Source organism: Odontesthes bonariensis, chromosome 18 (genome assembly GCF_027942865.1).
Source record: "Odontesthes bonariensis isolate fOdoBon6 chromosome 18, fOdoBon6.hap1, whole genome shotgun sequence".
Taxonomy (NCBI): Eukaryota; Metazoa; Chordata; class Actinopteri; order Atheriniformes; family Atherinopsidae; genus Odontesthes; species Odontesthes bonariensis.
In genome coordinates this window covers 21,081,879-21,104,837 of record NC_134523.1, presented here as the reverse complement: position 1 = coordinate 21,104,837, position 22,959 = coordinate 21,081,879, and the positions used below count along the sequence as shown (strand labels likewise).

At 41.7% G+C, this 22,959-nt stretch overlaps 1 protein-coding gene across 4 annotated transcripts in view; it reads left to right on the top strand.

The window, feature by feature from the left end:
• Nucleotides 1-22,959, top strand: part of LOC142368274 (zinc fingers and homeoboxes protein 2-like) — a 135,541-nt gene that overhangs the window by 53,223 nt on the left and 59,359 nt on the right. For 2 of the 4 annotated variants that reach the window (XM_075450398.1, XM_075450399.1), the window contains one exon: nucleotides 15,226-15,277. The exons of the other annotated variants lie outside the window; for them this stretch is intronic. The gene's annotated coding sequence lies outside the window, so the exon portion shown is untranslated. The remainder of the gene's footprint in view (nucleotides 1-15,225; nucleotides 15,278-22,959) is intronic. 4 annotated transcript variants of the gene reach the window in all.

The window sequence follows — 22,959 nt, the reverse complement described above, 5'->3', positions numbered from 1 at the left end:
TTATTTTTCTCTTCAGTCTATTTTCGCACATTTCAAAGTAAGCTGGCCATTTAGCATCTTGGAGGATTGGCCATCTGTGGATTTAGGCTGTGTTGGTATCCTCCGTGTTCATGTGATCCCAGACTGACTCCACAATGTTGAGATCAGGGCTCTGTGGGGGTCAGACCATCTGTTGCTGCACTCCTTGGTCATCTTGGGGTTGAAAGATAGTGCTTTTGATTCTCGCTGGATGTTTGGCTTCATTGTTCGGCTGCAGAGCGACTTTTGAGAGCTGCCGTGCATCTTTCTTGTGGTACTTTATGCAAAAACAGAAGTTACACTTTAAGTTATAGAACAATTCAGAAAGCAGATTTGTAATGTTCAGCTGGAATCAGCTTCAGGTTACTCCTCAGTTTATGCCTCTGGCGTCTCTTTTGGCTCAACGCCACTCAGGATTCCCCACCATAAAGATGAGGAGGTCAAGGTTTAAGCAGCAGGATCGTGTACTCTCCATCCAAAGTGCTGCGCTGCTGTCGCCAGACGCCCCCCTCCGTCCGCCAGCAGCAGTAACCCTGGAGTTTATCCAGCACTGTATAATTGAGGCCACGATGAAGTCAAGTGTTTTTCTGAGTAATGAGTGTTAGACTGGAAGGTAGGTCTGCCTCACAGCTTCCCCCAAATCATCCATCCATACACACACCCATCCGTCCACAACACATTTGTTCAATTTTGTTAAGTGTCACTCTGGAGGTGTTTCTTAGAAATAAAGATAAAAACAAATCTCCCGACAGATTTTCTTTCTTTCTTAGGGAGGGAGGTGTCAGAAAGGGGCACATTGTACACATTTTAAGTGAGAGTGAGCAGAAATGGACATTTTAAAGGTAACTCATCCTATTACAGTTGAAGAAAATGCGCTTGCTGTTCTCAGGCTGAAGAAAAGAAACAAGTTAATTGCAGAAGGAAAAAGCACTAACAAAAAAAACACATTTGCCCTCTTTACTTATCATCAACAAAGCACTGAATGAAATTCTCTTTATAATTGGCAAATCATTTCAGAAATGAGAAAAAATGTTGGTAGTGGGAGGGAGTGAAGATGTCAAGGACTCTGGTTTGGTTTTTAATGGTGAGGAGAATATAAAGCAAAAACAAAACCCAAAAATCAAAGAATGCTATTTTATGCATTATTATGAATAGAGTTGGCTATTGTCTGGAAGGATAATGGAAAAATTAATTTTTTTCCATGGGGGGGGGCACAACACTTAGTGTTCTGTAGCACAAATACCAAAACTTCAGCAAGTTTGAGTCCGCGTTTGAAAGATATTCAACAAGCTGGAAGAGTCGAGCAAAAGATGTGATGGAGAATCAAGGGAATACAGATCAGAATGTCTCCGTACTGCCTCCTTCGGTTTTAAATCTCACCTTTTATAAAAAAAAAAAGAGTGCTCATTCATCTTAAAATGTTTCTCTTCATAAAGACCAGACTTTTGGAAATGAAGATAGAACTGTGGTAGCATTTTCTCCTTTCATGATGCTGTTTGGAGATGTCGTCTTTCTTGTAATTAAAACGATGTGTGACTCACTGGATGGATGAAACATTTTTCATCCACGGAGCCCCAATCCAATTCTTATTTTCAGAGCTGGCAATAGAGAACGACAACAAAGATTTGGATTGTAAATTAGATGTAACTAAGGTCCTCAGCTGGTCCCAAATGGGGATTTAAGGGGGGGATTTCTCTCAAGCTCCATGAAGCAACAGCCACTGCCCTCCATGAAATCAGGCGACCGTGTCCTCATTCTTGGCAGGTAAGTATGTTGTGCAGCATCTTCGAGCACAAGCGATCCGCGGGTTTAGATTTTGGTGGATTTTAAAAAGAGAAACTGCAACAGTCGGCCATGTTACTTCCACCCGAGCAAAACTCTGTTTTCTCAGACACTCTTACAGACACTGTTGTGATAATGAGTATTTGTTGAACCTGTTTTGAAAAATGTCTCGGTTGCAACTCGACGGAATCGGACTCGACACAGATGAAGCACAGCAAACGTTAAGCGCTGTGTTGGCATGTTTCATTACAACCCTTTAACTCAGCTTTTAAAAACTGGTGCTGCACTAAAACGCAGCACTGTTTTATTTTCATTTTTAGCACTTACATCCATCATATTTCATCTGAGTGATGAAGTTTCAGTCATTTAGATTGTTGTCACGGCCTTTCAATTTAATCAGCTATGAAATAAATTAAATGATGGCGTCAAACAAGCCAGACTGAATTACTTAAAGAATATGCGATTTGTACAAATGCATCATCCAAAATACAGATGCATAAATCTGGTTACTGCTAATTTGAATTGTGTGGTATGCCACTGCGTGTTCTTTCAGCAAGTAAACTCGGAGATTTAGGACGGTTTGTCCATTATTTTTTTTTCAGACAGACAATACGCGCCGAGTGGAGTCGTTCGCAGGCCTTTTCCTCTCTGGGTTCGTGCTGCCGACTCCACATGTGTCTGTCTCTGCTCCACCCTCCCCAGGTCCAGCACGCTACTGTGTTAAAAGGGAAGAGTGATAAGACAAGTGGATGCCGGTGTGCTAATCACTCACCTGGTGCTGCTCCCCTGAGCGCTCTCCACTCCTCTCTCCTGCAGCTGAGGCACCACGCCCCCTCCACACATAGCCTTAGCTTTATTGGACATTTTGCATAATGTGATCGACAAATGGACATTATTGTTATTTTATAGACTTTATTAGTAGATTTTATGTCAAAATTTCATTTGCTAGTAAAAGGCATAAAACATCCCGATTGGACCCGAATATGTATTCTTTTTGTATTTTGTTGTTTGGTGAGAAAATCAAACCGAAACATTAGAGATTTAGAGCTTTTTCTTAGCCCTTTTTTGCTTAGCTGTAATAATTTGTTGTTGTTTAGACCTTAGATGTCTCTCCAAAGGAGCAGGACTACTTTGTGATGGGACATTTTATAATGTTCTTGCGGATTTTTTTTATTTTTGTGGATGCAGAAAGACCTAAATGTAGGTGGAGTCGGTTTAGCTCACACGTCAAAGCAGTATACGGATTTCTTTGGCATGTATGAAATCACGTTAAGGCTTTAAGAGCTCTGACTGTAAGAGGAAAAATGACCTTTGGTCTAGGAACTGCGTCAGGTGCTCAGGTGTTTTCCCGGAGACTGCGGTGAGTGTTTGCTTTCACAAAGCTAGAATCGGTTTTCTGCCCTTTGGAGGTGGTCTTCAGCCAAAGCAGCGATACAACACTGATATCAACCACTACTCCCAGTTCACGCCAATTGGAGATGGACTGCTGGGAAATTTCTAAAATTGCTATTCCAAATTTACAAGGTGGAGCGCTGCCACTGTTAGACAGTTTAGGGAAAGCTGCGGTGCGTAAACCCTTTCAGTTCGTCCCCTGCTGTGATGCAATCTGTTACGAGCATCAGTCAAATCACCCTCTCTGTTCGAGGATAAGAAAACACAGCCATCAGCCAAGTCAGTAAACTCAGTAAATATTATGAAGGATTCCCCAACCTGCATTCACACTGAGGCTTTCTCAGTGTAAGAGTGGCTGCTGAGGCAGCACGGCGGCCTTTTTAGAATACCCGCAAATGCTTTTAATATATGCAGAGGTCCTTAACATGTATTTTTAAGGATTTAAGGTTCATACAGTGATTTTATTTTCATCACGCAATTGATTTTTTCCCCCTCTCTTTATGTCCAGTGAGTAATCCAGAAACACAGTCTGCTAACTGCCTGCTGCTGCACACGCAGATGGGCTCTTTGTCCCCAAATATTTCATTTCCTGGATGCCTTGGTTTTTTTCATCCCCCATTTATGGTGCAATAACTGCTGGAGATAATAGAAATATCTAGGCTATATAAAGCCTATATAAATACAAGGCGCAAAGGCTCTTTGAATGGTTTGAGTATGAAAATGTGTTTTCACAGTCGTCACGTCTCATCTGAAGTGAACAGCGTTCAGCTCCATCCAAAATCATCTCGGATAGTGCTACATTAGGGAAAACCTTCTGTAAGAAAGCCCGTCTTCCCTCATCATAAGGAGCACTTTGAAAGTCAACACCTTCCGTATGAAAGTTATCCCACATGCTGTATAAGATGGGTCTGATTGGAAGACTTTTACAGGATAGGAAACGTTGTCTTTGCACCGTCTCTTCTCATTATCGTCACCCATAACATTATTCTCAGCTGCTTGACAGAACTTTTCCGGCTCCGTTGCTGCAGTAATGACATCTGGAGACCATAAACTTGTTTTCAGTCATTATTAATGTATGTCTTCCGTTGAAGCAAAAGGAAAATCCGATCGGTTTAGCAGTTTTGGGAATGAAAGACTTGAAAAGCACCAACAATCCCAGCAGTGGTGACGGTAACAGACGAGCATGTTGCTTTAGTGCTCCAATCAGAGAGGAAATGTCACAAATCTGAAAATTATGGTTGATGATTAATTGTCATTCAGATAATGAATGAATTGTCCTTCAATGTTCATTTTTCGGGCTCTAATGCAGTGATACCCACGCAACGGGTGACGAATAGCAGCCACTCGCTGACAGCTAATACTAGAAGATGAATCAATTCTATTAATTTGATGTTCAAACTCCACAATTCAACACAGCGTCGTTCTCACGTTTTAACTACAATTGTTTTCCGGGCAAATATCCGACTGACTTCGCTTTGCACAGAGTTTAAATATAGAAATCCTATTTCTGAAACGGTACACCGTGTTACACTGTACGCTTACGGCTGGAGCAGAGAAGATGCCCTGTGGGTTGGTGTTGTTAGACTTCATGTTGCATCTCTGGATGTTGATCTTTTCTCTGCACATCAACTGTTTGCAGGATCACAGCTCATAGAAGATGCAACAGTCAACATCATCTGTACAGATTGTATGCGGTGTGTAATTATCGGCACTTTTGGGAGCAGAGACGCAACATGACAAATGTGAGAAATCACAGTACTTCTGTACAGTCGATGCTGTCGTGTCTTGACACATTGTGCAGAATTCTGTCCGTGTTAACTGCGTTTTTACCGAAAAAAAAGTCATTTTTGGCTTTTTAAATCCTTAAAAGTCCCTCTGAAGGACTGGAGATGGAGGTTTAGAGTGGAGACGTGTTAAAAAGGCTAGGAGCTCCTCCTTAGCTCCATTTGTACTGCAGGATTTTCTGAACAATTCCCTGACGGTAGAGGTGGTGTAACAGAGTAGAAAGAGACAGAAATGGCAGTGTAACCCATGAAATTATTCTTTTATCAGAGCAGCACTGCATTTGTGGATGTCTCTTGTAAGAATTGTTTGTCTGTTGCTGTTGAGCATGGTTTCAAAGCAGATTTAATATGTTGTTTTCTTTTATTTTTGCGATATGATCATATGAAGATTGAAAGTAGTTTTTTGGGCTTTACAATGAATTCAGCTCCCTCCTGATCAATCATTTTCTGTCAGAGCATGAAACGGTATCAGTGTAGGGAACGCAGAGAAATGGGACTTGTACTGAGGCTCCATCTGTACAATATTACCCCTGCTCATTCCCGCCTTGTAAGCTGGATTTCCGAGAATCTAATTTACATTAATGCTGCATGAATTTTCCTCAAAAACGACAACAACAACAAAAGAAAAACTCCTTAAGGGATGAAACAACAGAAGCAGCCAGACCTGAACCAAGTATTCATGTTGTGTGCCTGAAGGCACGATCCGACCTGAACGCTTTTTACCAAAGTATCGGCAGCGTGCTTCGTCTGTTCGGGTTGTTTGAACAATTTAACATGTGCAGTATTCTTGCTGTGGATAATTTGGTGTTTGGTTTCATTCGGGTTAAGGTTTTAGATAATTCCCATCCCGGATGCAGCACGTGAGGATGCCCATGCTTGGAGGGGCCCTCAGGTCTTTATGGGCTTACACAGCAGAACTTTGGCCTCTAGTGAAGTTTACATCTCTCTGAGACTTGTACAGAATTCTGAACCATAAAACTGAAACCGTGCGGTTCCGATCACCCGCAGATTGAGTGGCTTATCAGTTTGTTTTTTTGCTACAGCAGCCAAATATTAGAAGTCACATGTGAAGTTGGCTTCATTTCAGCGGCCTCCGAGGCTTATGTCTTCAGTCTTTAGTAAGACTGACGCACGTTTCTCTGCATCTGATCAAATCCTGGGAAATCTGGGAGATGAGTAGAATTGGCACAGAGAGAGGGATGCGCTTTAACCCAACTCTGTGACATGCTCTGAAAAGCAGCGATACAGTCCGACTGTGTAAGCTGGCGAATTGGTCAGTGTTTGTGGAAATGTTCCATTCAAGCTGCTCCGTTCTCGGAGCAGCTTCATCTGCTTGAAAGCAGAGCAGCGAGCAGAGTGAGAGTTGCACTGAGCCTACATCTGTGCAGCATTAACAGTGGTCGATGTTCTCTGAGAGGCCGAGAGCTTGTTTTCTCTGTAACAACATCTTGATTCTCTCCAAGTAATTCTTCCCTGGGGGTGTGTGAGGAGTTCCAGCGGAGCAGCACTGCACTGTTCAGAAACTTTGATATCTTCCAGAGCACTTCCTCTCAGCTTGATGCTTTCGTTACAGTGGACAGACAGGTTTGGGTAATGATTTAACAGATCAGCATTTCACCGGAAAGTAGGCCATCGCGTTGGTCAGTTTGGCAACATGGATGTTGCGGAAATGCCCTTGAAGAGGACACTTTTTTTTAAACTTTTTTGTTTTTAGATTATGACGAAACAATAATCTAAAAAGTTGTCAAGGTTACTTGTCATGCTGGATTTTTTTTCTAAATCCCATGCAGATTTTGGGCACTTTTTTTTTCCAAAAAGCTGCAAAAGACGTGTGTTTTCATCCACTGCTAAAATGCTCAAATGAATAGATGGCGCTTCTCCAGTCGAGTGTTTTTAAACAGAAAAGAAGAAGAGGTCCAATAAAGCAAAATCATTTTAGCAGCAATATCTGAAGTGGTATTTTTAATGGTAAAATTCAAGATTTGAGAATCAAGACTGGATGGATATGTGTGTTGTGGTTTTTATCAGCAGGAAGTCAAAAGGTGCTCATAGCAGCTTCATAGCTGCACGCTTACTTTGTGGAAGACAATTCTGGACAGCGAAGGGGGTGAAAGAGCAACTGTAAGTTCAAACCAGTGCCACCAAAGTCCTCATGGTTGGTACCTGTAAAAAGTTTGGAGGCATCTACCCATTCATTATGAATAGAGTAGGTGTTCCCGAGCCTTTAATAGCAACGTACATCTAATGGAAAAGGAGCCATACGTAGTTTTCCAGTTGCTACTGTTACCAGAATATAACAGCTTTATTTATTTAAAGCTTCTTGAATACCTTTTCTTTTGAACACTGCCAAAGCGACTTGTTTCGTTTCTTCCTTTTAGCCTAGCATAGCATCGCCTGTACAGCCACTCTTTAGTTGACACACTGCAACTTTTTTGCACTTAGTGACATTTGAAAAATTTGCTTCAAATTAACTCGGCAGTTGGTCAGAACAAGCTTACGTGTCACTTTTTTTTAGTCAGAACAAAGATGCTTGGATTACAACACACTTTATTCTCCGCTAAGAGCATTAATGCAAAATATCTGAACATAGCGAATTGCTTTAGAAACATCATGTACGTAGAACCTTTAATTTGTGATTTATGTTTAACAGTACAAAGTTTGCAACTATGTAAAGCATTACCTGTTCACAAACTCAGCAGGGGATACTTTTAGCAATAGCTTCTGTAAAAGCCTGATGGGGAAAAAATAGCAATTGATTTTGAGTTTTCTTTTGAAACTTATGCTCATGGCTCTTTGAGATCGGTTAAAGCGCAAAGACTGGTGAAAGTTAGTGGAACAGATGCTAACTTGGTGGTTAGGGCTAATTTTGATTAACAGTCTAAAGTTTTAATTAAAGCTTTTAATGGAGACCAAACTGTTGCAGCTAACAGGGCAGCATGTGGTTTCCAGGAAGCACGACTTTAAAAATCAAACCAGTACAGTCTGCGGAACACGATGGCATCATTTCTGGCCCGCCTTGCTGGTTGCATTGAAATTGATCATACTAACTGATATCTGATATTTAGCACAGACCCAAATACAATACCAGCTGAGCTGCGTTAGCTTGTTTTCTGCTTGTCTTCGTCTGAGACCAGTGCCTGTTTGTGTTGATATGTGTGGGACTCAGAGGAGCTTTGTTTGACGCTGTCGGAGGAATTAACAGGATGTTCGATGACAAGAAGTTACACCATCTCAAAATGGCCTGTTTTTTCTTTTTTTTTTTTTTTATGGCACCAGGAGATTAAGACTCATCTGTTCTGTGTGTGTTTGAGTGTCGGTGGGTGGGTGGCTGGGTTGTTTCAGGTTTAGTTTGGTTGAGAGGAAGTGCAGACAGAACAAGAGCTGGATTGTGTTTTTCCAGCTTCATGTGTGTAAACAAGAGAGAAAGAAGCTGCAAAAAGGAAACGGCCAGATGAGTATCTGAACACACTTTGTGTGCCATTGTAACAGAATCTGCTGCCTGTTTGTGTGTGTGCGTGTGTGTGTGTGTGTGTGTGTGTGTGTGTTAGGGATGTGCTGAAGACCCAGTATTGTGAATAGTGTGAGTGTTGTGTTCAGCAGTGTGTGAATGATAATGACCTCTGACTCTGTCAGTTCTCTGTTACTTTAGTGGATTAGCTCCCCTCCACTGCACTGCCTCTGGTCACACACACACACACACACACACACACACACACACGCACACACACACACACACACACACACACACACACACACACACACAGTTACACTTGTTAAATATCCGACCTTGGAAACAGCCAATGTTAAGAAGTGTATTGGCTGGTACTACAATACTGTGATAACAGATACTACATGAGTACTCCTGCTGCATACATCAAGCACTTATACTGCAGAGGTACGCCCTACGGGCGACTCTATCACAGACTAGAAAGATAACGGCGTTCACGCGGAGAAAATGTGTCCCAGTGAGTGTTAGCTGTTAATACCCATCACGTTCTGAGTCGCTGATACTGAATTATACAAAATAATTGTAGTGACTCACCAACACCGAAGCTTTGTCGCTGTGTTAATAAATTATATGGAAATCAATATGGAAATCATACAAGTGCTTGATATTTAACACCACTGTTGGTACTGAACTGAAATCCTGTATAGACAGTATGACTCATAGTCAATATCTTATGCATAATCATGCCATGGTTGTTGACACCAGGTCATACCGTGACTCACTTTATTGATCTAAAGTCTAATTTCAACTTGCTATAGTAATACTGACTCATATTTTGGCACATTATCTTGATAGATATTTACACTGTAAGATCCTGTTTTCATGCTGATTTATAAACTGCTCTTTCACTCAAATACATTTTCAAATGTAAATTATCTCTGGTATACAATGACAAGTTAAAGACGGATGCTCTGCAGTTTGGGCCAAAGTAAACAACTGTCTGATTTACTTCTGATTCTCCAAACTGAGAACATGCTTCTTTCAGTCTGAGACACTGACGACTCATAAGTACTTCTCAGAACCCCACTTAAAAAAGATTTTTTTTAGGAAATGTGTAGACAATCAGCACTAGAATAAAACATACTATCATTAATGTGGTTGGGAGTTGAATCACTCCTGCATCTATGTGCTCAACTCGACCCCAACTGACCTCAGTGCTGTGCACTTGCTCCACGGCTCACGTCCAGCAGACGGGAGAATGAGAACCTAAACACAGCGTCTGTGCGGTGAGTTTAGCGCTATTTAAATGTGCAGTGATCTCCCAGGGAGGATGTTCCAGGCGGCAGAATGTCTTGAACATTTTCTCCTCAGTGTTGTGACTTTGGACAAACTTTGGTCAACAAATCGGTGCTTCCCCTTGCATATGTGTACCTGGTCAAATGATACAAGTCTAGTCCAGAAAGCTGTAACTCTTATTGACTGCATTGACAACGAGCCATGCCATGACCCGTTTCGGCCCGCCGTGCACCTATTGGTTTTCTAAACCTGGCGCGCACTGCGTAAAGTGCAGGTTTGAAAAACAGGAAGAGCTTCAAGGAAGAGTGTGTGAGCAGGTGGCCTCCAGACGCATCAAAATGCAAGAGAGTACAACTTTTGTAAATAAATACATCAAAACAGCTTAAAAGTAAAACAGAGAAGTTGGAACTGTGACGTAACGTTTGCTTGCTTGTGTATTATACTTCATGAAGGATTACTGAAACTATTCCTCTGGTGTTGAGCAACCATTTTTCTCAGAAGCAGCGCTTGCCGCTTCAGAAGAAAACTGCCAGTCCAGCGCGCCTGAAGGGCAGGTATCCCCGGTTATAATCACAGCTTTAAGTCAGTTTGACTTCCCGGATTAATCCTGACTAGAGCTTTGTCTTTGGATGGTGATATTGGTGTTGATAGTAAATGGCATCTTGGCCCATTTTTCAAAAGAGAATGTAGTGTTGCAGGATCATGACGTACTCATTGTTGTGATGCCAAATCAAATTCTGGTACAGTGGCTTGAGACAGCTCGACGATGTGACTCTTTTCATTGAACTCCAATAGAACATATTCCAACTCACTGTATTTACCCCCAGTTCTGCTCCGACTCTGCATGGGAAGGTGCGGTGGGAGTCACTGCACTGATACTGCGCGATTAGATAAACATGTATACAAAAAAAATACTGACTCATACATACTTAACACATTCATCACACTCCCACCAAATGACAAGTCCTTTATAAACTCTCACACACACTTCCACACACTGCCAGCAGACACGCACAGGGCGTAGATCCACTGTAGGAGTGGGTCTCTGTAGGACACGTCCACATGTGGAACGCCAGCTGGTCAACACACTCACGCGCACACCTGCATGCATTCGTCTCCCCTGCTGCTGTAACGAGCTTCCTGCGAAGAATCTTTTCCTTTCTGCATGTGTAATAGTACTCAGTCACATTGTCTTTGTCTTTCACACTTGTTTAAACACTTGCTCACGCACCAACAGTACACACATCTGCGATGATACAGCACTCCCTCTCCCACACACACACACACACACACACACACACACACACACACATCCCCCATGCCAGGGTTTATTGGCGCACATAGCTGCTTTCTGCTGGCTGCTCTGCATCCTCGTTGCATCATGCCGCACGCACACTTTCGCACGTAAACACAATCTATAGACGGTCGTACTCACACATATTCTTTTCATAATTGCATCACGCTGAAAAGCTGCATGTAAGCCCATGCACATACTTACTCACAGATTGCGTCACAATCTGGCAGTAAACGTTGCGTATTGTTCTCACAACTTTTATCACAGAGACACAAACAGGCGGCAAATGCAGCCAGCCACTCAGAAAAACTGCAAAGCAGTCTGTCGTGGCCAACCAGCCGGTAATAGATTAGAAACAGTAGCTGGTCTGATCCTTTTCTCCTCGTGTCTGACCTGTGCGCTGCAGAATTTGGCATCGCTCACTTTTATTAGCTGCAAAAGTTTGTTAAACTTGAGCGCTGCTCATGGAAAAAAAACAAAAAACAATCTGCATCTGTCAGGCAGTGAAACGGAAAGTCAGGGCTCTGAATAAATCCAATTCAGTTTAGACGAACCTGAGACTGCAGACTGCATAGATTAAACTTTGTTCCAAAAGAAATCTGTCAAATTTGGTTAGTTGTTGATATTTTAAGTTGGATAATCACTTTGTCAATTTACCCACATGCTTGTCAAAATTAAAACCCAATTAAACCTACATTTTTGTGTTAGTAATCTGTCGAAAAACTGTAGAAAATCCGTATCTGAAAACATCGAAACATCTGAAACCAACTAAAAAGACCAAGAAACTTTTCAAACTAAGGAGAAGTCAATCAGACTACGCTCGATGAAGAAAAAAGCAAACAGAAAGACTACTTTAAACCTTTGAACTGGTAATCTCACCACATTACTGGTTCGGTCTGTGGTTGGATTTCTTTTTTTTTTATTCCTTAACAAAAAAAAAATAGAAGGCGAGAAATGAAAGACATCAACCATGCAGCTATCACAGCCACCAACACCAGTCTGACTCAACATGAAATATGATCTGTTTCCTTCTGCCTCTGAGGTATGGTTTCCAGTAATGGACCAAACATGTTTTTGACTTTACTAATTTGATCTCATTAGACGTTTCAAAGGAGCTTTCTTTATGATCGAAGGAGTTACTGTTCACGACCAGTTTTGTTGAATTAAAGTCACTTTGACCTTTGACCACCAAATTTTAATCCTTTAATCCTTAAATCCAGTAAATGTTTATACCCATTGTGAAGAATTTCCCCCAACATGCTGAGAAGATTTAGCTATCACAGCAATAGGAGAGATGGATGAAGCACCTGTACTTGAACAACAGGTTCACGGCAGCCAAGAATGTCTTGACTTCTGAAATGTAGCTGGCGGACTCTGAATATGAGTGACACACCCTATAAAAGTTAATTAAGCATGTCAAGTGAAGAGGTGTCACCAGGAAACCACTAAATATATTATTACACAAACTATCGACAGACTTACCCGTGAAACAAAGTATCATCTTACCAAATATAAAATAGTTGGTGCTTTTCAGCCAATCACGCACGATAAAAGTCAGGAAAACTGACGAATTGAAGTCCCTCACCACACCCACCCATATGGTAAACCAGGTGTGCCAAACTCAAATCTCACTGCGTCATCTAAAAACCACCAAGCCACCCCAACCTGAAAACCGGCCAAGCCGGTTCTAGAACAGGTCCACCAAACCGCCTCAAACCGGCAGATAAGATATGAAAACCCATCGGTGTGATCTGGATCGGCTCCTGGGTTTCACCAGCAGGCCGAACCGCCTCACCAAAAGCCCCTCTGAATGAAGGCTTTGTCCACATGGAAGAGGAGAGTGTGCGTGTGAGAAAGTAAAGTGTGTGAAAGAAAGAAGGACAAAGGGAACAAAACAGTGAAAAAGAGACAAAGAAACAGAGAGCAGAGTGAGTTTGGTGTTTCTCAGTGTGGAGCTTAAACGAGTAGTACAGGATGTGCAGCCAAACTATTTTCTCTGCTTGGCTGCCGATTCTTTGTGTGTGTGTATCTGTGTGCGTCTGTGGGTATGTGTGTGTAGATATAGGAGCCTGAATGAGTTTTACTCGTTCTCTTCATCGTACACTTGAGAGGGACACATGCACATAAATGCACACAAACTTCCACTTGATGCCACAACATTCTCATAGCAAACAGCCTGAAGGTCGGTCCACACTGACACAGCTTTCAACCTCACCTGTGTTTCAAACACAGCATTTATTTAGTCCCTCTGTGTGTGTGTGTGTGTGTATGTGTGTGTGTGTGTGTGTGTGTGTGTAACCCCTAGAGGAGGAACTTTTTCACAAAGGGTTTTTTCTGTACCCTTTTGATCTACTTTGTATCTGAAGCAAAAAGCAGCACTTTCAGCTTCAACATACTCTCCAACAAACACATCTAGCTACATTCAAAGAAGGGAGGCCGGTGAGGTATTTAGTCTTGGCTGGTTACCAGTGACTCTTACCGGTAAATAAGATGCCTGCACCACGTTTCCTGGTATTTCACGAAAAAAACGGAGCTAAAAATCCATTCTGCGGGATCCCACAAACTCATCTTTTTATCACAACAGTTCACTAAGTGTCTCTTTTTTTATGTAGCTGATGTGCTAGTTTTGCAGTGCTGCTCATCTCTTTGCGTCATTAAGCCACCTTTAGCTTATCATAGATTTGTGAAACCAAAATAATGCTGCGACAGTGTATTCATTTGTCTCTGTCCGTTTAAGTTATTTACTGGCAGCTCCTGAAGGAAGGCAGAACAGCAGATGGCTTTTAGATAACTGCAGCTCTTACCAGTAGCTGGTGATGCTATCTGTGCAGTGGAGGATGTGTCTTAGCTTGACATGGATGAAGATGTACATGCTCAGTGATCCATGCCTTCGCAGATAAGTAATAAATATGTAAGTTTGGACACTTGGAATGTCTGGTGACTAATATCCTCTATCAGGTTTGCAAATGGGTGACTATTTAATTCCATTCTTAATTGCCAGAGATTGATATTAATGCTTGCCCACTAGCCTGGGGGAACAAAAATCTATATTTGGGCAAGTGGAAAGTCCCGTGCAGTTTCCAGATTGGGAAATTGTGATGTCTTCATTCAGCACTGCTTAATGAAAACAGTATTTCCTTTGTTAGCCATCACTTTGCATCCAGTCTGTCAACCAGACTGTGATCACAGGTTTTAGTGTCTGTATTAGGGTTCTGATGATCCTCCAACCATGACAACTAAGGTTGGACCAAGTTCTAGGAAAATTAGGGCGAAAACAAGACGGAAACAAACAAACGAAGAAGATGCAGCGTGACCATGAAGCGAAACGAGTTGGTCTGAAAGGCTACTGTGGTCCTCTTCTCTCAAGAAGAAATCCCAAGAAATGTTGATTATAATTCAGTTATTCTATCTGTTTATTCTATCTGTTATTTTAATGTTATCCAGTTTGGTAACATTGGCTAAATTGACATGCACAGCCGTATTCTGATATTAATCCAATTAGAACCTAATAAAGAATGTGAACCATGTTTTCTGATGAGCTAAACCTGAAAGGTCCATACTCTTAAACAAATGTATTTATTTAGAGTACCCACTCACATTAAGGAAATTTCTCTAAAATGATGAATACAGTACTGTACAGAAATACAGTCATTTTCCATTATTTCAATCCAGTTTTCAACTTTAAGTTGAAGTGAGATCTCGTTCAATGAAGGCTTTGCAGACAGCAGCTCTCAGTCAGATTGATACGATGCTCAGTAAAGCACAGAGTTAGCCACACGTCTGCCCGCACCCACACACACTGAGTGTTTCTGCTTCTTCAAACAACCCGCGCTTGCATTTGGCAATTGTTTATTAAAGCAACAGTGTTGCCGGCCATCCGAACCTTCAAAACTACGACAAAAGTTCAAACCCGCAAAACTGAACCACAACTATGTCACAAATAAACTATTTGGACTTGAATTTAACACTCTAATGTAGTTTAACCGTCTTTTTGGGTAAAATGAAACTCAACTTCTCTTAAAATGAGCACGGCAAACAGTTGGGTTATTCACATGTTACAGATTGTTCAATTTATTTAACATTAGACATGTCAACTCACAGCCTAATTCTGTCTTTTTAGTGATGTTTTCTTGCATTTGAATTTTACAGGAAAGACCTGAATAGTAAAAGAGGCTTTTTTTTTAATACAGTGCAATGTTGTTTCTTTCCAGAGTTCACTGCAGAACGAGAAGACACACTTTTAGGGAGAGTCGACAAACCCAGGTAGGACGATGCTCAGTATTTTTAAAGGGTGTGGATGAGATTAAGTCTTTGGAAGTGTGTAAAGGTGGATTGTTGTGGTTGTTAGCAGACTATTCAAAATAACAAGTAAACAGGAATATGCTATCTGCAACTCATTTAAAAGTAAGACAATATTGTCTTGCTTTAGATTAAGGTTGATGATCAGATAAAGCAAAAAGAGAAAATCAGCATGCTCAACATCATGCTAACGAATAAGTTTTACAGTCGCTTTAAGTGCGTACCAACCTGATCTCTGTAAGCCAGAGTAGCTGATTCCCCTCACATGTAAGTTCAACAGTATCACATATTTCTTCACAAACTGGCCTCATAGAAGCTCGTACTTTTTGTCACAATTTAGAGACGTCGCATGTTTGGTCACATTTGCTTTAAGTCATGAAAAAAAAATCCCTTCATCCGGACATTACAGCCATTTTAATGTGATGTGATTCTGGATGTAGGTTTGTTTTGTACGCACAAAGGATCGAAGTCAAGGCCTGAGGGTTTTATTGGAGCGCCTGACATCGTTTGGTTCGAGTCATGCAGTTTCCTTATGTGACGATGATCATGTGTTTCTCACACGGGAAACAATAAACTAACTTTCATCTCAGCAATTACATTAACGTCATGACGACAGTGCCAGGGTTTCAGGAACCAGACACAAACACGGACACAGGTTTGCTCTCACACCTCAACTTTACTCACATTTATGACGACATTATTTCATTTGTTCATCATTTCTAAGCTCTCGCTTTCTGTGAAGCAGTCCAGCTATTTCTTTTGTTGTAATTCTTTGTCTTATGTGATTTTTCTTGGAGAGGGAGGTCTATTTATCTCAGCAGAGAACAGAAAAGGGAACTTGACATCTACCTGTCGAAGCGACAGTTCACTCTGGGAGAAAAAGAAAAAAACAGATGGGGGGAGGGTGGGCGGAAATGAAAAGAAAGAAATAATTAATTTAAAGGGAGTGTGTCAGGCTTCAGGTTGGCATGTAAGCGATGAAAAGGCCGCCGTTTGTCACCAGATATTATTGATGTACAAACAAATAGACGCTGCGGGAGGACGCAGGAGTTTGGGCAGCTTTTGAAAAACGAATCAAAGGGAAGGGAGGGAGGGAGGGAGGGAGGGAAGGAAGGAAGGAGGGGGAGGAAAATAAATGGGTAGAAATTATGAGACAAAGGTGGGTGAAAGATGAATTGGGAGGATGTTGGAGGGAACAGGAGGATGAGATGACAATAAAGATGAAGAGAAGTGGGTAGAAGCGCAGGTAGAAACACGAGAAGGATAAAAATGATGGTTTGGACAAAAGGAGAAGTTTTTCTCCTTATTCATTCTTCTCCCATTCCATCTCCTCCGTTATTCTCCTGTCATCACTTTTCTTGTACGGCCTGCCGATTCCGATGTCATCCTCACCTTCCTCCCCTCTATCTTCTTTTCTTTTTTTGTCTGTCTGCCATCTGTTTGCTTTCCGTCTTGCTTCTTTTTTCTTTCTTTTTATTGTCTTAGTTTCTCTCACTTTCCTCTTTTAGTTCATCTACTTATTTATCCTGCTCTGTCTTTGGTCTCACTGTTTACTCGGCCCTTTCTTCACTTTTCCACCCTTCGACCTCTCCCTGGTCCTGTCCTCCTCTTCTTTCTCCTCTTTTCTCTTTCACATATCGGCCGTGCCTTCATCGCTTAAAAAAGGTGTCCTTGTTCACCCCTCCCTTTTCCTCCTGGTAAATTCGCACATGCTCAACAGAGGCGGTTCAGCCCTGCATCACCGTGTCTGTACGCACATCAGGCCCACATCGCAGAATCAGCTGAGTGTAATTACCGTTGCTTAGTGTGTGTGTGTGTGTGTGTGTGTGTGTGTGTGTGTGTGTGTGTGTGTGTGCGCACACGAGGCGGGGCCGCTTCACCTCCGTTGCCACCTCTCTCGCCAGCTCAGAGGCGTGTCGGCGGCGGGCCAACTTTAGCCCCCCGTTCTTCCTCTCTACTTTTACACATGACACAACGAGCAATAAAGGCGCGACTTGAAAAGGCAGATATGAAAGATGCTTCTGTCTCACTTAACTTCTCCCTCATCACTCCATCCTTTCTGTTTCATGCTTCCATCCCTTCTTTCTTTTTCACCTCCACCTCCCCATGTTTCCCTTGTCCTCCTTACATTTCTCTCTCTCTCTCTGTTCACCTTCCCCTCTCCGCCTCCTCCGTCATTCTCCTCTCCTCTACTCTCTCCACCTTTATTTTTACCCCATACTACTCTCTTTATCTTCCATTCATTCATCCAGTCTCAGCCCTCTTCTTTCTCTTCTTCCTGCTTCATGCTACTTCGTTCCCCCTTCCTTCTCCCCTCCCATCTCTCCTCCCATCTCTCTACAAATCTGCAGCTTTATCCCCCTCATCCATGTCGCTCCACTCTTCTTCTTTTATCTCTCCCCTCCATCCTCTTTCTCCCACTGTCTTTTCTACAGCCCGTTACTCTCCTTCTCCCTGGCTGCCTGTTGAATGAGCGAATGAATTAGAAAAGAAAGATTATGACAGATGATCACTTGATTTTCTTTTCCTTCCCTCGTGTGCCGATAAAGAGAACATAAATACACCGGCATTTCTTTTTTAGATATAAGGAACCAGACACAAAATGAAGGAATGAATATCTCATTAGCATTTTAATATTATTTGGTGTAAAATCTTATCAATCAAGTGAGCACTTAATCATTGTAATGATGGCATTTTCTTTAATCTCGTTACTTTCTGCCAATATTTTCTTCATTAGTTTTCTTTATATTAAAAAATTTGACATTTACCACACTGAGGAATCATTATGATATCAGTATCTTTGTGTTCCTGAGGTGTTAAAACCGCCATGGGGCTCCAAACAGAAACATGCACCAATAATGACAAATAAACTCCTATTTAAACATGTGAAATTAGATTGGAGTAGCTCCTCTAAGAATGCAGATATGATCAGCTTCCCACTAAATACTAATAATCAGTCAAACTGCATTAGATTAGACTTGACAGAGTGTTTCACGTGTTGATAGTGATTATATCTGTAATAACCCAGTGTGAGACTGAAAATATCTGTGATTCTATAATCATCAACATCTAAAGCAGCAGCGCAGAGAAATCTTTTTTTTTTTTTTTTTTTTCTGTGTCTCTTACAAAGACAAAGACTGAGGCAGACAGACTGAAATTGGTGGTTTTTTGGTGGCCACTCCAATCATTTGGGAGAATATAACACACAAGCACACACACACACACACACACACACACACACACACACACGTGCACTGATAACATGCACGGTAATCGCACACACACAAGCAGAGATTGAAGTCCACAGTTTGAGTGAAGATTTTTTTTTTTTTTTTTTTTTTTTAATTTTGGGCAGGACGCGCGGGGTAGCACTCTCTCCCTGAAGCGACCATGGGACTCGGCGAGTTGCCATGGAAACAGCCCAAACTGCACCGGAGGAGTGATTGAGAGGGGGAGAGAGAGGTGGAGAGAGGTAGACGGGGATAGAATAAGACGGAGAGGGGGAGATTTTTCTCCGAAAAGAAGGCCCTCTGATGGCGACTGTTGTTCCTCTCCACTCAGTGTGAACAGTTTGGGGTGTGTGTGTGTGTGTGTGTGTGTGTTAAAGAATGGGACTAGACAGAGGCAGGTGTGTGACTGTCTGAATTTCTGTGATTTTCTGTGTGTGTGTGTGTGTGTGTGTGTCCTGTTTGTGTTCGTGCAGACACATTCTTGTTGTACGCCGTAGTCGTTAGGACATTTGATTCTCCGTTGGAAGGCTGAGCTTAGGATCAGGTTCAAGCCAGCGGTAAGGGTTGGGCTCACAACTATACGGAAACCTGCGTGTGTGTTTAAGTTTGTGTAGTCAGCTATAATTTGTGCATGTCGATCAATATAGACAGTACAACAAGTCTATGTGTGTGTGGATAGGCAATTTATTCTATTTATATCCTTAATTCCCGATTTTATGTATACATAAATCCACCCTTCGATACCCCATATAATTTGTTGTGTGTGTGTGTGTGTGTGTGTGTGTGTGTGTGTGTGTGTGTGTGTGTGTGTTTGTGTGTGCATGCTCCTCCCTGGGCTAGCATCAGTGGTAAGCTGTGATTCAGGCTGTGAAAACACTGATTTGGCAGCCAGCGTGTCTTCCTCTGTCTCCAACAGGCTAGGCCAACAAAAATCCCCTGCTTATTAACTGATACTTTATTACAAAAAAGGGGTGTGCGCATGCGCCTTTGTGTGCGTTTGTGTGCGTTTGTGTTTGCGTGTATGGATCGGTTGGGCCGCCCTTAAATGTAGGGTATTTGGAGGAGGGAGGCCTGCCTCGAAGCTGACTCCTTGTAGAGCCGTGCAGCTGAGTCGGACAGCAGGTTTTCATAATTGATCTATTATTCTGTCTGTAAAATGTCAGAAGTGTCTGTTGGAAAAGGTTCATCTAGCCAGGTGTTCATTTTTGTCGGCTGTAATGATTCATAAAGATCACTTTTTTCTTTTTCACACCATAGAGGGTGTGTGTCTACTAAAACGTGCAGCGGTTTTAAGGCCCAGGCTGTGATTTGGTGTTAGCTTTAAATGCACGAGGCAGTGGTTGTGGACGTGTTACGTGTGCTTCAGTGACATCTCACGTCATTATACATGTTTACATATGTATAAATATTCATTTAATCTTCTTGAAATCATTCAGATTATTGATTCAAACCTGTTTACAGCCATACTAAAATTAGATTTGATCAGTTTTGCATTTGCAAGCAGCAGATTTTGATCAGATTGATACTCTTGATATCGGAAAAGTTTAGCACAATGGAGACATATCATATAGCACATAGACCACTTTTTCCTCCTGACTGTAGGTAGAGGGCGAGTGAAAGTGGACTTTTACAGCTCACTTCACTTTGCCATCCAGGAGCCTGTGGATTAAAATCTAAAGCAAAGGCTGGTGGCAGACAGCCCTTCCTTGCTGAATTTACCAATCAAAAACTGAGCAGTCCACAAATGTCAAGGTCTTTAAATCTTACTAAGGACTCCAATAAAGAAAGCTGTGTCATTTGTATGAAAACTGAATTTCAATTTAGTTCTTGGATTTTGCTGCAGATAGAGTTAAATCTTTACAAAGTACAAATCAATTTTCTCCTCTCAACCCTGGACAACAATGTGTGCAGTGGGAGTGGCAAGTGCAGCTGCTGCAACGGCACTGCCACAAGTCACATTCAAGCTGAAAGGGCTGCAGTCAATGCTTTTATATTGACAACAATCAAGCAGCTGCATCTGTAGAACTTAAAGGCTAATGCCACAGAACCATTAAGGTCAAGCTTCGGCAACTAAAGGGAAAATTCAGTTTTTTATCAAATGGAGGATGGAAAAGTAAGTGGTACTGAAGAGAAAACAGCTGGAGGTCAGTTACATGATTGGGTTTAAAACAGACCACCTGAGAGAGGCAGAGTCTCTCAGAAGTAAAGCTCAGCACAGGCTCAACAATCTGCAAAGAAACTGCATGTAGAAAACGTGGAGCAGCTTCAGGGTCATTTTATTGGAGTTGCATTCCGTTTGCCGTAGGTTAGGAACGATGAATTCACACATGAGCGCTTTTACACATTCTCATTCAGCAGTTTTCTCTTAACGAAACAGAAACGATGTGTTTTTGTATCTGTTAAGATGCGGTGAACTCTGCCTTCCCCGGTGTGTGATTAGCTGGTTGTTTGGTATCTGTAATCATGCTGAATTCAAAACTTCAAACTGCTATTTGTCACTTTCCAATTATTTCTAGGGCTGTATTTTTTAAAAGTTGTTTGGCCACATTAAAAAAAGATAATGAAGGTTACATTGTGTATTTTAACTATGTATTCAATCATGTTTTGTATTATTAAGTTCCTTTTTTCTTGTTTTTACCTCGTGATTTTATGTTGAAGTTTATAGAAGTCTGAGCAGGAGAAATCAACAGAGCTTCAATGAATTTTCTGCCTATTATAAAGAACTACACTAACATTTAATAATATTTTTTTGCCATTTCTAGTCCTCTTGATCTGCAGAAATGCTGTGCTTGTGGCGGCAAATTGTAAATCAAATGGAAAGTGGCCTTTTTCTAAGGAAAAATACATCAATTTGATCTTTAATAACTTTTGGCATGCACAGTGAAATTTTGAGCTTTGAGCAAGTATTTTATTCTCACACAAAGACATGCTTTCTGCTCCGTTAAAAGAAGGATTTCTCTTTTCGCGGAGCCATGAACTTTCGGAAAGCTCACCTTACCTCGGCTGTGGCACATCCTTAGAGAAACAATGAGGTTTCTCTACGTACGTAAACTGACCAAATCAGACGCGCCGTTATATGTCCACTGTTAAAATGCTCCGGGGGCTTTTCCAGGGGAGAATGAACCGCAGTGAAAACCGCACACTTTGACGAGCTTGTACGCACTCGTTACTTGCTGGTTCATTGGGTCATGCACATGTGTTTTACTGTGTGTGCGCCGCTCAACATTATTCTGCGAACTTGAGGAAGAAATTGTGGTTCCTTCACTCCCACATGCAGTAAACAGCAGTCAGTCTCATTGCATAAGACCTTCAAAAGTTCATCTGGTTTCGATGAAATTTTTTCCAACCTCAGAATATCCTCACCTGCCAGCTTTAAGATGTGTGCTTTTCTTCTTTCTGTTTCATGGAAACTGTTATTTATACTTGAGCCAGTGTTGTAATCCTTAAAAGATGGGCCATCTAATGTGTTTTTAATGACGCTGCCACAGGAATTTACTACTTAAATTCCATGTCAGAAAGTATTTGAGAATGCTTTCTGTGGCTGATTAGGTTAAGAGAGGGCAGTTTCATTGATCGTTGATCAATTTAAAATCGTGTGGGCCTGTTGTACCTCCAATGTCAGAATACATGGTAGAAATAGGTTTTGACGATCCCATCATCATTCTTGGTTGAGAGCCCTTAACGTCTTTATTCAACACATGGGGTACCCTTTACTGTCACTCCTGCATATTGCAAGTCATCCTTCTGCAGTGGTAACGGACACACCAGCTATGCCATTAATCACAAAATGTCATCGTATAAAGTGGTCATGTTTCAATGACTAACTGAGACCATGTAAGGAGTCGGAGGGGAAGCAGGGGACAGCATCCTGACTCCCAACCATTGGACTCGTGTTAGAGACCAACATTTGTCATCTTCCTTCTTTTTATCCTTAACATTTCTCTACTCGTTCTTTGTTTATCATTAAAAGTAGCTAAGTTGGTCAATTAGACATGATTTGACACGAGGAAAGCTATTGCCATGGCAACATATTCAGATTCTGCAGAGACCCTGCATGTCCAAAGATGATGCTTTAGGGGCTACCCTGTGGTATGGATGTGTTGGGATTGAGAAGGCACAGATTGAAACCTTTTTTCACAGCCGGCAGTTTGGCTTCTCAGAGCTGTTAATGCCATGAAACGAGTAGAACACCACCAGCTGTAATGCTCAAATCTGATTCAGGATTAGTACCAAAAAGGTGTTTTTGGACCAAACAGTTTTAGTAGCTTGCTGAGGGGTCATAGGGGCCGAAGAACTCCCAGAAGGACGACGAACCTTCAAGGGTTTCTCAGAGTTTTGAAGTGACATAAAAGCCAGCTGGTCAAAATCGGTTGTGATTCTTCACTTATCTGCTCTGTAAACACAGTCTGTCCATTC